Below are 11,983 nucleotides of genomic sequence, written 5' to 3'. Positions count from 1 at the left end.
GGACGAGGATCACTGCATGTTAATGGGGACATGCTTGCACCTCTACCTATCTTTTGCATAGATTTTTCTTCTACTTTTCCCTACTAAGAAAAGTAAGAGGCAGAGCTGCTGCCCTTCCCCAGCTTGCCATAGATCATCCCCTTTTGTGTGGCAGGATGTCTAGTTTGACGGCTTGGTTATAATGACAAAAATGCTCCTATGTAACTGCGATTGCTGAGCTAATTATACCGAGATACAACTGGGCTGTGAACAGGCTGACGAGTATCCAAAGCCAAATCTGAGCTGAGTACAACCTTTGGAAATATGATTTACCCTTTCTGCTGTACAACATTGCAAAATTACTTCTTGAGTCAATACTCATCTTTACTGCTTCAGCTCAGCTGAATTCCCTAAAAGAAAAACAAAAATCCAAGGTTACTCAGAGCTCAAGACTTTTCCTGAGGAGAATATCAGATAATAACAGCATCAGCCAAAATAATCTAGAACCTTTTACCATCAAAAAAATTATTTCATTGATTAGCCATATGATATAGCACATTTTCTGAAGCATGTAAAATTAAATGAAAGCTAGTTATCTTTAATATTCTGGCAACTTAAAAATAACCCTTTCATGAGTGCTCTATATATACACTATATATATTCATGTTTTGTTTCTCTGGAAGCAAGGCAATTTTATTAACCGTTTACATAAAGGAAGGAATTTTCTTATTGCTGCACAGGTACCCTGGGAAGCTTCTTCTCCGAAGTCAATAATGTCACTGTATTGGTGAAAGAATGGACATCCATTGGGTAAGAAAATCTCTAGTCTCCAGAAAATCCTCTGAGAAGAATTTTATAAAACACAGAAAGGGATATAAACCCACATGCCTCAGGCTTTAGCGCAGCCTCTAACTACCAGAGGTTAAAGCAACTTTTGTGGGCAACCTCCTCCATAATTAACTACTGTGGGGTTCCCTGCACTGTGTTTGCAGGTTTTATCAGCCATTGCTAGAGACAGAATTTATGAATAATCTGCCATTACAACCTGCTCTGACGATACTAATTTTACAGTAGAAATTGGCAGCCTTTATAAAAGAAGAGGTATGTTTTAATTTGGATGTCAAAATTAATTCTAATATGCTGAAAATAATCATGATGCTTTGATAACTTTCTTAATGATGTTGTGTGCTAAGTTTGCTGGCTAAGGTGCAATACTTGAGGTAATCCAGCTGACTGCTGTAACACAACAGAAGGTAGACCCAGATCTGTCTCAGTATTAGCATCCAAAATATAATAGTTCTCATATAAATGAGTGTTGGGAGGGGACCACAGCAGGATGCACATTGGGTAGGAGGTCACATGTATTTTTTTTTTCGCTGCATTACATTCCTGGTGTCACATCCCTGGATATACTCTTTTCCATCACCATGACATGCTGTATTAAAGTAATGCATTGTAAGTGAAGCAAGTACATTACCATACGGAAATCTTTCATAAGATCGTGTCAATGGGAAGTAACACATTCCATTCAGACCAATCTTCCTGATGGAAAAGGGTGCTTGGAATTAGCAGAGATTGCTTAGCTCCATGGATAATTTATCAGTGCCACCAGCTGATCTCTAGAAAAGGCTTAAAAATAACAAAAGACAACTAATCCATTTTTTAAAAAAAAAGATTGAAAATGTGTTTCAAAAGCTCATTGGTGCTTCTCGTATTAAAAAGCTTACCCTGGTGCATTCCATCTATGGCTTTAGACTATTCTTCACATCGTTTGGATGAAGAAGCTTATAGCTCTCCCCAGACAGAGAGCGGATTACAAATGTTCGTAAGTCAATAGCCTTCACATTTTAAAGTATTTGCTTATTAAAGGCTACTTTAGAAAGTTCAGAATCAAAACCTTGCTATTCCTGTTTGACAAGAAAACCTTGGCAGTTTCCTAATGCTTGGTATAAAAATGATGCTTTACATTTCTTCAACAGTTTCCCTCCTAGGATCTCCAGGTGCTTTGGATAATTAACATAACTTTAATATGTAACCCTGGAAAGATCCCTCTGCAATACAGAACTCTTTACACCACCTTCTTGCAAGAAGAGGTCACAAAGCTGGCACCCAAAGGCAACCACCTCAGTGGTTAGATTCCTACTCATGTGAAGGGATTTTTGATAGATTATTGATAGATTTGGTAGATTATTTGATTTTGTTAGGGCTGAAGGACCTTCCACGGGCACATTGTCTGACCTTCACAACAGTGAAGGATTGTGCCCAGTGAATCTCTAATCCCGTAATCCCATGGATATGGCCCCGAGACTCAGCCTTTCTGCATCCGTTTGCATGCAGATGTTGTTCTGGCTTTGCTCAGATCTCAAAGGAGGAAAAGGCAATGTGATCATGCTGTCTGCACATCCTATAGCGTGTCCTTCCCCTCTGCAACTCTGAATCTATGAAGAATTTTAAGCAATTTTGACATAGCAAAAGAGACCTCACAGATGGTCCAATGAATTTTATGAAAAAAATTTATGGGTCTCAGCACTCAATCTATTACTGTGGTAGAACTCTAGGGATATAAGACACAAATCCACAACAGACTCTCTTCATTAGCCAGGATGCTCATAGACCAGGTTATTATACTAGGACAGATAAAGCAATCCAAATTCCAACACAGACCGGGAGAAATATGTAGGACTAATAGTAAAATAACATTGACGTGATTGTACTTTTCTCTTAATTCTCACTAGAGGCTGTAGCACAATGATTATTCTACACAAAAAAAACAAACAAACAAACAAACAAACAAAATTGTTTAACAAATATAGTAAAAATCCTAGGTGCAGTCTGTTGCAGAGCCAGAGGCAACACTTAGTTTTACTGACTTGCAAACTATAGCTGTAACCAAAAGTTTATCTTTTTGTTTAATAGGGACTGACAGGCCGGTTTGCAAAATAGAAAAAAAAAAATAGCCAAGATTTAACAAAACTCATGGGCCTGATCCAAACAGCAAATATTAGATAAAAAGAATTAGATAATCCGGTGGGGCAGGGGGAAAGTTGCATCTGTTTTATAGGTGATTGCTTTTCCTTTATTGACTCTGGCCTAACCGAAACATGCTGGTTTTGTGGGATTACTAAACTAATTGATAACAGGAAGAGAAAATAATGAGATTCTGGTAAGCAGCCTCTGTGAGTGAGATTTCCAGTTGTCTTTGGATCATATAGATGGGTTAAAAGAATGTATAACATTAGTTTTAACAATCCTTACTCTTTCCCAAATGAACTCACCGGTGGGTTGATTTTTCTGCAGATTCCTTCCTAAATATTAAGATCTAGGAAAAAAAGGAAATGGAAGTGCCAAATTATCACTTTCTTGCATCTCTGGAAGAGCTAAATGTAGTTTCAAGCTCTCCTACAGAATACTTTTCGGTCTACTCAGAATATTTTTACCATTTCATTGTTTCACTTGCAGGGGACATGATTTTTTACTGCAAGAGTTAAATCAATACCATTTTATAAATTGTATCAGTATAAAAGTTCTTTGCAGCTGGGTAGCATATTGCCCTTTCTGGACAGACGTAATCCATTACTACAGGTACCCTAATACAGATATACACGACTCTACTCTTATGGTGCTGTGCTATTTTTATTATACTAGAATTTTGAAAGCAACTTCATTTTTGTGCTATAAAAAGTTCTAATGTTATTTAATACTTGTGCTTCAGATCTTTCCCTCTTTTCTCCTGCTTAGAGTAAAGATTACTCTAATTTTGTTCCACCCACTACATGTCTTACTTGTCTAAATATATAATTTCTTTAGGTCAGAGTCTTTTATTTAAAGTGAGCATATACATACACTCTGTGCTAAGCATCCTGGGTACAGTGATAGCTGCTCAGGAAAAGCTGGTGAAGGGATGTACTGGCCTCTGCCCCATTTAACCTCTTTAATGCAATTTGGAAGTAAACCAAAAAGATGCACCCTGGATTAATTGGTGGTCACGGGCTTGATGTAAAATTTACTGACTGAAACACAAATGTCTGAGAAATACCCAAACAAACTGTAGATAACTGTAATGGAAACTAGTGTATGACTTGGATCTTATTTAATTAGGGCCGCTTAGCAATATTATGATAATAGAATAATTAATAGTAGGAAAAACCTTAACTATAGTCTAGCTATATCTACATAGACATAGGAGCAAAGAGATATGGATATAGATATGGATATAGATTAGATATAGATATAGCTGATATAGATAGAAGAGGGGGAAAATTTCTAAGTATTGAAAGCCCAAGAGCGGGGCTGAGTCTCAGAATCCCCACCTGTGGCACAGGGAGCCACCACGGTGAAGCCCAGCAGAGCAGCCTCCAGATGTAATCGAGCCAATTCAAACTGCTGCAAGAAATGTCAGCTAAAACAGGTCAGCTGCGGTTCTACCTTAGCTTTCAAACACTGGCACATGCGACTTTATAGCACTTGCATAGCTGAGGATATGAAAGGAGGAATAAGACTCTTGACTGGCTCAGTGACTGAGTTTGTCTGCTTTGGAGAATTGTTAATTATTATCCTCTTAATTGAGTCACCCTCATGTGCAGCTTATCAGCCCAGGTAAGTAGACTGGCTGTTGAGAGAAGAAACTGTCTTTACTTCTTTCTTTGACTTCTATTTGGCAATTTCTCCTTTAAAAACTTAGACCTACTGTTTACGGTATTTAGCCTATTTAATAGTTGATTGCACACCACCTAATCTCTTGGTGTTGACCTAATCCATCCATGCCATGGATTTTTTTTACTGTTGCCAATACTGGACTGTCGTTATTTATCACAGCTATCCTCACTACATCTTCTGGGGAAGCCACATCAATCAAGTAACCATCCTGATTTGCTGCATCACAGGATAACAAGAAACGCCTTGTTCTGATTGTGTATTTTTTAGCTATTTTGAGCCCTCCCACGGATTAAAGCCAGAGGAGCACTAACAATAACAGTTAGCTGTCTCACAGGGGAGCAGCATGAGCTGTTTGCTGCATTAGGGTGGGCTTTCAGTGGTGACAGGCAACTTCCACCTATCCTGAAAATTTCTCTCAGGGCTTTTCTCACCCTCCCAGGCTCTGTTCCTCACAAGGGAACAGAGTGGGGAGCAGGTTGGCCACGCACACGTGGTGCCAGACTCACCCTGCTGCCTGCCACCCCAATGGGCCTGAAGGAACCACCCTCTCAGAGGCAATAACACAGAGGGGCTGTGTGGCCACCGGAGAAAGGGTCTGTGATGTCCTCAGTGGTCCTCAGCTGGTTTCCAACTGGTCCTCAGCTCACTTTGGTATTTCCAAATTTCTTCTGAATTGTTCCCTGCAACTCTGAAAGGCACCGAGGAACATCCCAGTGAATCACCAGAGCCCTTGTGCCAATTTACCCACCCTGGTCCTGCCATCCAAACCCCAGGTCAGTGCTGAGGGGTTGGGAAGGGAAGGTGGGAGGGGAGGAGGGCAGAGGAGGGGATCCTGGGGTGGAGTTTTCTTGCCTTGGGCAGGAATTCTTCTGTCCCTGCCAGGGACATCAAGGCTGACATTTAGGCCTGATCCAGGAGCTCTTCTTCAAAGTCTCACTTTATGAATAAAGCAAATAAATGTGTAAACTTTACAAGAAAAATTACACCCATCAAAACATTCATAAAGCCTCATATATTCACACACAAATCTGAAGATGTATAAAATTACAGCCAAAGAAGTTCTCTTTAATTGGCACAAGGTGTTGAATTATGCAGAACAGATCTCAACAGAGATTTTTTTTTAATATAAAGTTAATTACTTTATCTTGGTTTGCATGAGGGAGCACAATACTTTTTGCACTGACTCTTTGTATCAGAGACAGTTACTATCCGTGTTACTGTGTTCATGTAATAAAAATCAAATTGCATCAATTCCTTAACAAAGCACAGCAGAGGCTTCCCTTAATAGAATCCTTATTAGAGAATCAGATACAGCTATCTCCAAAGAAAGGATTTTTAAAAGGTACTGGGATTTCTTTGTAGTTTATTAGATTAAGCAACACTGGAATTAGCTGCTGGGAGATGTCAGCTTGGAAGAAGAACTGCTGGGTGGAAGCAGAGGCAATTAGGATACCCTCTGCTGTTGACATGATTCAATGGAAATTTTTGATTTTATGAGCCAAGCTGGAGAGGTGAGAGGGGCAGAAGCGCTGCCAGTTGACCTTTTGACTCTTCCACTGGTGTCCACACAGAGTTCCTCCCTCATACCCCAGTTTCACTCCCAGGCAAGGCCAGGTTTGCAAACCAAAACCCATTCCACTCCACAGCTGTTTCTGAAGCCACGGCACAGGGAACACAGGGAAAGTGGGGACTCGGGGGATGCTGCTATGATGGGATTCAGTTTAGCTTTAGCTTCCTTCCTGTGCCCCAAAACCGCAAACATCTTAACAGGCTCAATCTGAGCTTGAGAATTCGTAAGTATTCAAGTGAATTTTGCATACCTTTGTTTTTGTCAAGAACAGTTTGCACAGGCTAGCCTGAAATGGTATTCAGTTTGTGCCCTGAAGCGTGAGGATTGATAGCCCTTGTCATTTGCTCCCAGCTAGTATAACTGCCGTTATCTTAGCGAAGCACACCCCATTGCCATCGGACTCCTCTGGAGAACAATAAGCGGAGCTCAGCAGCTGAAATAACGACAGCAGGGCAGTGGCTGCGTGGCTGCAGTCGGGCTGCACAAGAAACGGACCCTGCGTACGTCTCAGAGTGGCTCTCCGCCTCTCCCCAAGCCATGGCTGGTGACTCCGGTGGGGGCAGGAGGTTGGCAGGGTGTTTAGAGGCGGCTGTCAGGGCTGGCCAACCAACAGCCACTGCAAACCTTTCCTGGTGACTTGAGCATTTCAGGGATTCAGGTTTTGGAAATCCCAATTTGTGGTATTTTAAATTACTGGTGCCAGACTCCTCAGCCACCACTGTTTATGGTATTCTTGGCCGCTGCCTTTAATTTATCAGTCCACAGTGGCCATGCAGAGTTCATTGTATACTCCAAGATCGTGTCCAAACTGATGCTGACTGTAAAATGCCAGGCAGCACCATGCCACCCAAGGTTATCCTCCCCCCTGCAGCACCCGCTCGCTCCAGCCCTCCAGAGCTGCTGAACTGGGGAAAGTGAAATCACTTCTAAAACATGTCCTGCCTCTTTGGAGTTACGTTTTGTCTCCTGGCATGCTGCTATGTAAAAGGCTTTTACAGACCAGGATTTCAAAAGGAAACTGGTTTCCCCCTTCCTCTCTGTCTGCGGTGCTTTAGAAGCACATGGGCAGCACCTGAAATACAGAGGAGGTTACAGATCCAAGAAGGCAGCTGTGTGAGGGCTCCAAGAATCGGAGAGGGAAGGGACGGACAAGGGAAAGGTACTCCAAAGGCATTGCTTGCCAAAGCTGGGGGTGTTTTGAAAAGGGCAGTGCCCCAACCTGCTGTGGAGCTAGATCAGAGTGCACCAAGGAGAAATGGCAGAAAGGTACGCGTTCCCATCTCCCTCTTCTTCCTTGTCTTCATTCCCCAGACAGGCAAAAGGACTGTTCCTCTTCTTGGGGGTCTATCAAAACTGAGGCAGGAGCAGCCACTGGTACCTGCCTGTGACAGCATCAGAGAGACGTGCCAAGATTGACGCTGAACTCACAACCGCGTCAACTGCCAGACTCCAAAAAAAGCAGGTGGGATGCAATTCGGCAGCACTTTCTGGATTCCTTCCCTCTTGACATGAGGCGTCTAACTGAGCTGTCGCCCTCACGCCCTGCTACCATCAGCGGGCACAGATGGGACCTTCCACAAAGCGGTGGTGTCTTGTGTGAACTGAGTCACAGTCTGAAGGATCCTAATTTCTGAAACTGTTCTGGGTGCAACTGTCTCCGAGTGTAGCAGAAACCTCCAGTGACTCTGTTGCTGTCTCAGACTCTGAACAAAAATCCCTAGTAGTGGTGTGAAGATACAGGTCTAACCACCCATCTTAACCATAAATCATCTGCTTAAAATTAAACATGTGCCCTGGTGATCTGCACATGTTGCTTTTTAAGTAAAAAGCTACCTGTAATATTTTGAACAAACGTTAGCTGTTAAATATGAGTATATTATAAAGCACGCTCTAAAATGGCCCGTAAGACAGAAGCAACGTGACTTTTGGACGGCTGCAGTATCAACCCTTTCACAGTTTGCATTGCTGGGACAGGACATCTGGTCCTCGACTCTGAATTTTTGTTTCCCACCTACCTCAGGCGAGTGCCAGGAAAAAGTGCAAAGTGCTCGCCTCCAGCTTGCAGAGGCATTTGAAGACAGGAGGCAAGTTTAAGTGGAGTTTGGCATCCCATGGGGTGAACTTTTGCTGACAGCCAAAGCAATGATATTGAGCACTATCATTCTCTGCTGTGCACATCTTTGCCTGACCTTATCCTGGATGCATCCCCTTTGACTTACTTCTTTAAAGAACCTAATAGATTTTCTTTAGCTTGAGGCAGAGCAAACCTCTGCTGGATTGAACTAATGTAGAAGTATTAGAAAAGATTGGTGCTGGGAATTTTTTTCCCTCTTCCCTTGCTGCGCGATAGGAAGAAAATGTATGACCTAAATCTGCCAAGCACCTTCAAAGGGAAGGAAGAAACACGTGGAAAAGCATTAGAAAGCCACCCAGCTCCCTTTAATTATGATGAGAATGCCAACATTGCTAAATGAATAGAAAATAAACGGAATAAGTATTAAATGATTATGGTTTCCCTCACATATTTCTTTTCATCCATTCACCAGCAGATAGTTTTACAACATAAATAAATCTTTTCAGATGTAAACAAGTCTCCAGCACATACTGGAGTCGGCGGTGGAGCTGTTGGCTTCTGGATGGGGAGGGAAACTGCGATCTCCAGCACCCCCTGCAGCCTCCTCGCCAAAAGGCAGGCTCGGGTCTGCATCGCAAAGCCAGGAGCACAAACCCAGCTCTGGTTATGAATATTTCTGGGATTTAAAACAGTAAAATGCACTTATATGCAGAGTTTAATAATACCAGTTTCTTATTGTTTCTTCGTTTCATCCCTACACAGAAGGAAAACTTGCTTTGAAATCTCAAAGCTTTGTAGAGTGGGAAATGCAATTTCTATCGGAGCCCATGTTCCCAGTGGGGCCTTTCCGCTCCTGGCAGCCACAGTGTGAGTGGCCTGTGGAAGGGGCCAGGACATTGCAGGGAGACGGAAGTTTTGTGTATCCCTAATATTTGGGAAGAAAAAACAGGTAGAGGTTTTGAGAAACCTCAAACTCTTCCTGAGTTGGGTGCAAAGTGACCACCATGTTGTTTTCCACCAGTCTGCCCCCTCCCTGCCCTGGAGATGCCGTTTGGGCATTTAGATGGCTGTTTAGGGCGGACCAAAAAAATACAGTTACACTCTTAAGCTCTTGAATTTCCCAATTTAATCCTTGGCTCGTTGACCAAATGGCTTTCCTTTTCATCTGCACTGATCCACCTGCTGAGCTATTGAAGTGTGGTAAGAACATAATACAAGAACCATATCCCTTTAAAGTCCCTTCCTACCACTGGAATAAGTTAATAGCAGAGCTCCCACAATCACCCACAGAGCACCAGGTACCGCGTGCAGGGAAACAGCAGGGTGGGGACTGTCCCTGGAACAAAGCTCTGCAGCCCCGCCAAGTGCCACGCAGAGCTGCACCACTTCGTACCAGCTGGGCTCTGTCTCACCCCATGTCCAGCAAAGAGATGCTCGCCAGTTTGGTTTGTCCCCCTTTAGGAGCAGGATATCTGGTTGCAGAGCTGCTGGCTGCCGGTGGCCCCCTTTATTTTGCTGAAGCGCAAACATGAACTTTGACGTATTTGTCTCAGAATCAGGATAGTCTGAGCTTGCTTTTTCCAAGCACAAGAGAAAAGAAAATCCACAAATTGTTCTTTTCGTTGCCAGACTGCTTCCCAGGCAGATTTTGAGCAGAGTTAATTTGGCTCATCCCCGCAAGCCTCCTCAGTGGCAATCACACAACCAGACCCCTCCCACATGGGGCACTTCACGCTGCTCAGACATGCATGTGAGAAGAGGGCTGTTTATATTGTATTTATATCCTTCTTTGCATCCCTCTGCTTGAGAGCCACGTGCCCCCCTCCCGCTGCCCCGCAGTGTCCAGCCCTTCCTTCCCGCCCCTTCTGCTAAGTGCCTAATGTGACTTTTCTCCTCTGCCCTGTCCTCTTGTCAAGTCACCCTCCTGCGGAGCAGCTGCTGTTAGAGCAGATGTAAAATGGTTCAGTAACACTCGCTAATATTAGCTTTGACACCAGCACAGAGAGGAAATAAATTCTTTTCTGGGGGAGAAGCACAAATTACTGAATGCAGCAGATCAGAGCAGCATCCGTGACAATGCTGGAAGAGAGCTAGTTTAATATCTCCCTGAATATAACACACACACAAAGCAGAATAACTCTTCCCCACCAGCAGCCAGAGTACAGCCTGCCCCATCTCGCCCTGCACAGCCTGTGGTGATTTCTCCCCAGCTTTGCAGGACTCTGGTCATTAATCTAGAATCTGCTTATTAGTCCATAAAAAGTTGCCTCTGAGGGCCTCGGCTGGGAGGAGAGGTGCTTCACAAGCTGGGCTTTTCCATGGCAATTACAGTAGGCACTAGCATCAGTGGAGAGGTGGCCGAGGCATGTTGAGATGGGGTGGCTGCTTGCTGGTGTTTAAGCAGCCACAGGTCACAGCGTGTTGTCGTGGTTTAACCCCCAGCAACTGAGCCCCATGCAGCCGCTCGCTCACCCCCTCACAATGGGATGGGGGGGGAAGAGTAAAAGTGAGAAAACCCGTGGGTTAAGATAAAGACAGTTTAATAGGTAAAGCAAAAGCCGCGCACACAAGCAAAGCAAAACAAGGAATTCATTCACTCCTTCCCATCGGCAGGCAGGTGTTCAGCATCTCCAGGAAAGCAGGGCTCCATCACGCGTAATGGTTATTTGGGAAGACAAAAGCCATTACTCTGAACATCCACTCCTTCCTTCTCCTTCCCCCAGCATTATATGCTCACATCATATGGTATGGAATACCCCTTTGGTCAGATGGGGTCAGCTGTCCCAGCTGTGTCCCCTCCCAACTTCTTGTGCACCCCCAGCCTACTCGCCGGTGGGGTGGAGTGAGGAGCAGAAAAGGCCTTGACTCTGTGTGAGCACTGCTCAGCAGTAACGAAAACATCCCTGTGTTATCAACACTGTTTCCAGCACAAATCCAAAACATAGCCCCATACCAGCTACTGTGAAGAAAATTAACGCTACCCCAGCCAAAAGCAGCACAGATGTGAAGTGGGGTGGCAAGCAGTGCCCAAGTACGACTGATCCCCTCCATTTATGTGTTTGGTGTATGGCATGCAACAGTCTGGCTGGTCACGGGGAGGAGGAGAAGGTTTTGCAGTGGATAGTGAAGCTGGACAGTGTCGGCAGCTGACTTGAAAGGGTCTCATCCTCCTCCTGGGGCAAAGAAGAAGAGCTGCTCAGGGTTACGTGCTTTGCTCAGCAGCCAAATCCCGCCCTGTGCTCTGTACCATGAGGTCTCAGCTCCAAAACCTGCTTTCCTAACAGCTCTGGCTCCAGCCCAGATAAAAGAGGGATGCAGGGCCAGAGCTGTTACGCAGAGTTCGGGGAGTCTGAAGCCCTTCTGCCTGCAGGAGTGTCCCGTCCTCTGCTGCTCCGGCACACCTCCTCCCTGGAGAAATGGGTTTACTCTGCCCTGAATGACTTCTCCAAGGCAGTAGTTTGGCCGATGATTTACGGTGGCCTGAGCTGCAGGGGAATCACATCTCATTCACGTGCTGCATGCGGTGAGCCAGGTTTTCTGTGTGTGCCAGCTCCAGTAGGAGATTTTTACCTCCCTCTGAAATCCCAGGTACAAGAGGGATTCGACAGGGATGGGATGACCTAGTATGCAAATGATTGTGTTCCTGACCTGGAAACTCCTCTTGTTTCTCCTTTGTTCTGCTTCTGGGATGAAAGCACTGAAAG

Source organism: Calonectris borealis, chromosome 6 (genome assembly GCF_964195595.1).
Source record: "Calonectris borealis chromosome 6, bCalBor7.hap1.2, whole genome shotgun sequence".
In the NCBI taxonomy this organism is placed as follows: domain Eukaryota; kingdom Metazoa; phylum Chordata; class Aves; order Procellariiformes; family Procellariidae; genus Calonectris; species Calonectris borealis.
This window is presented reverse-complemented; position numbering follows the sequence as displayed.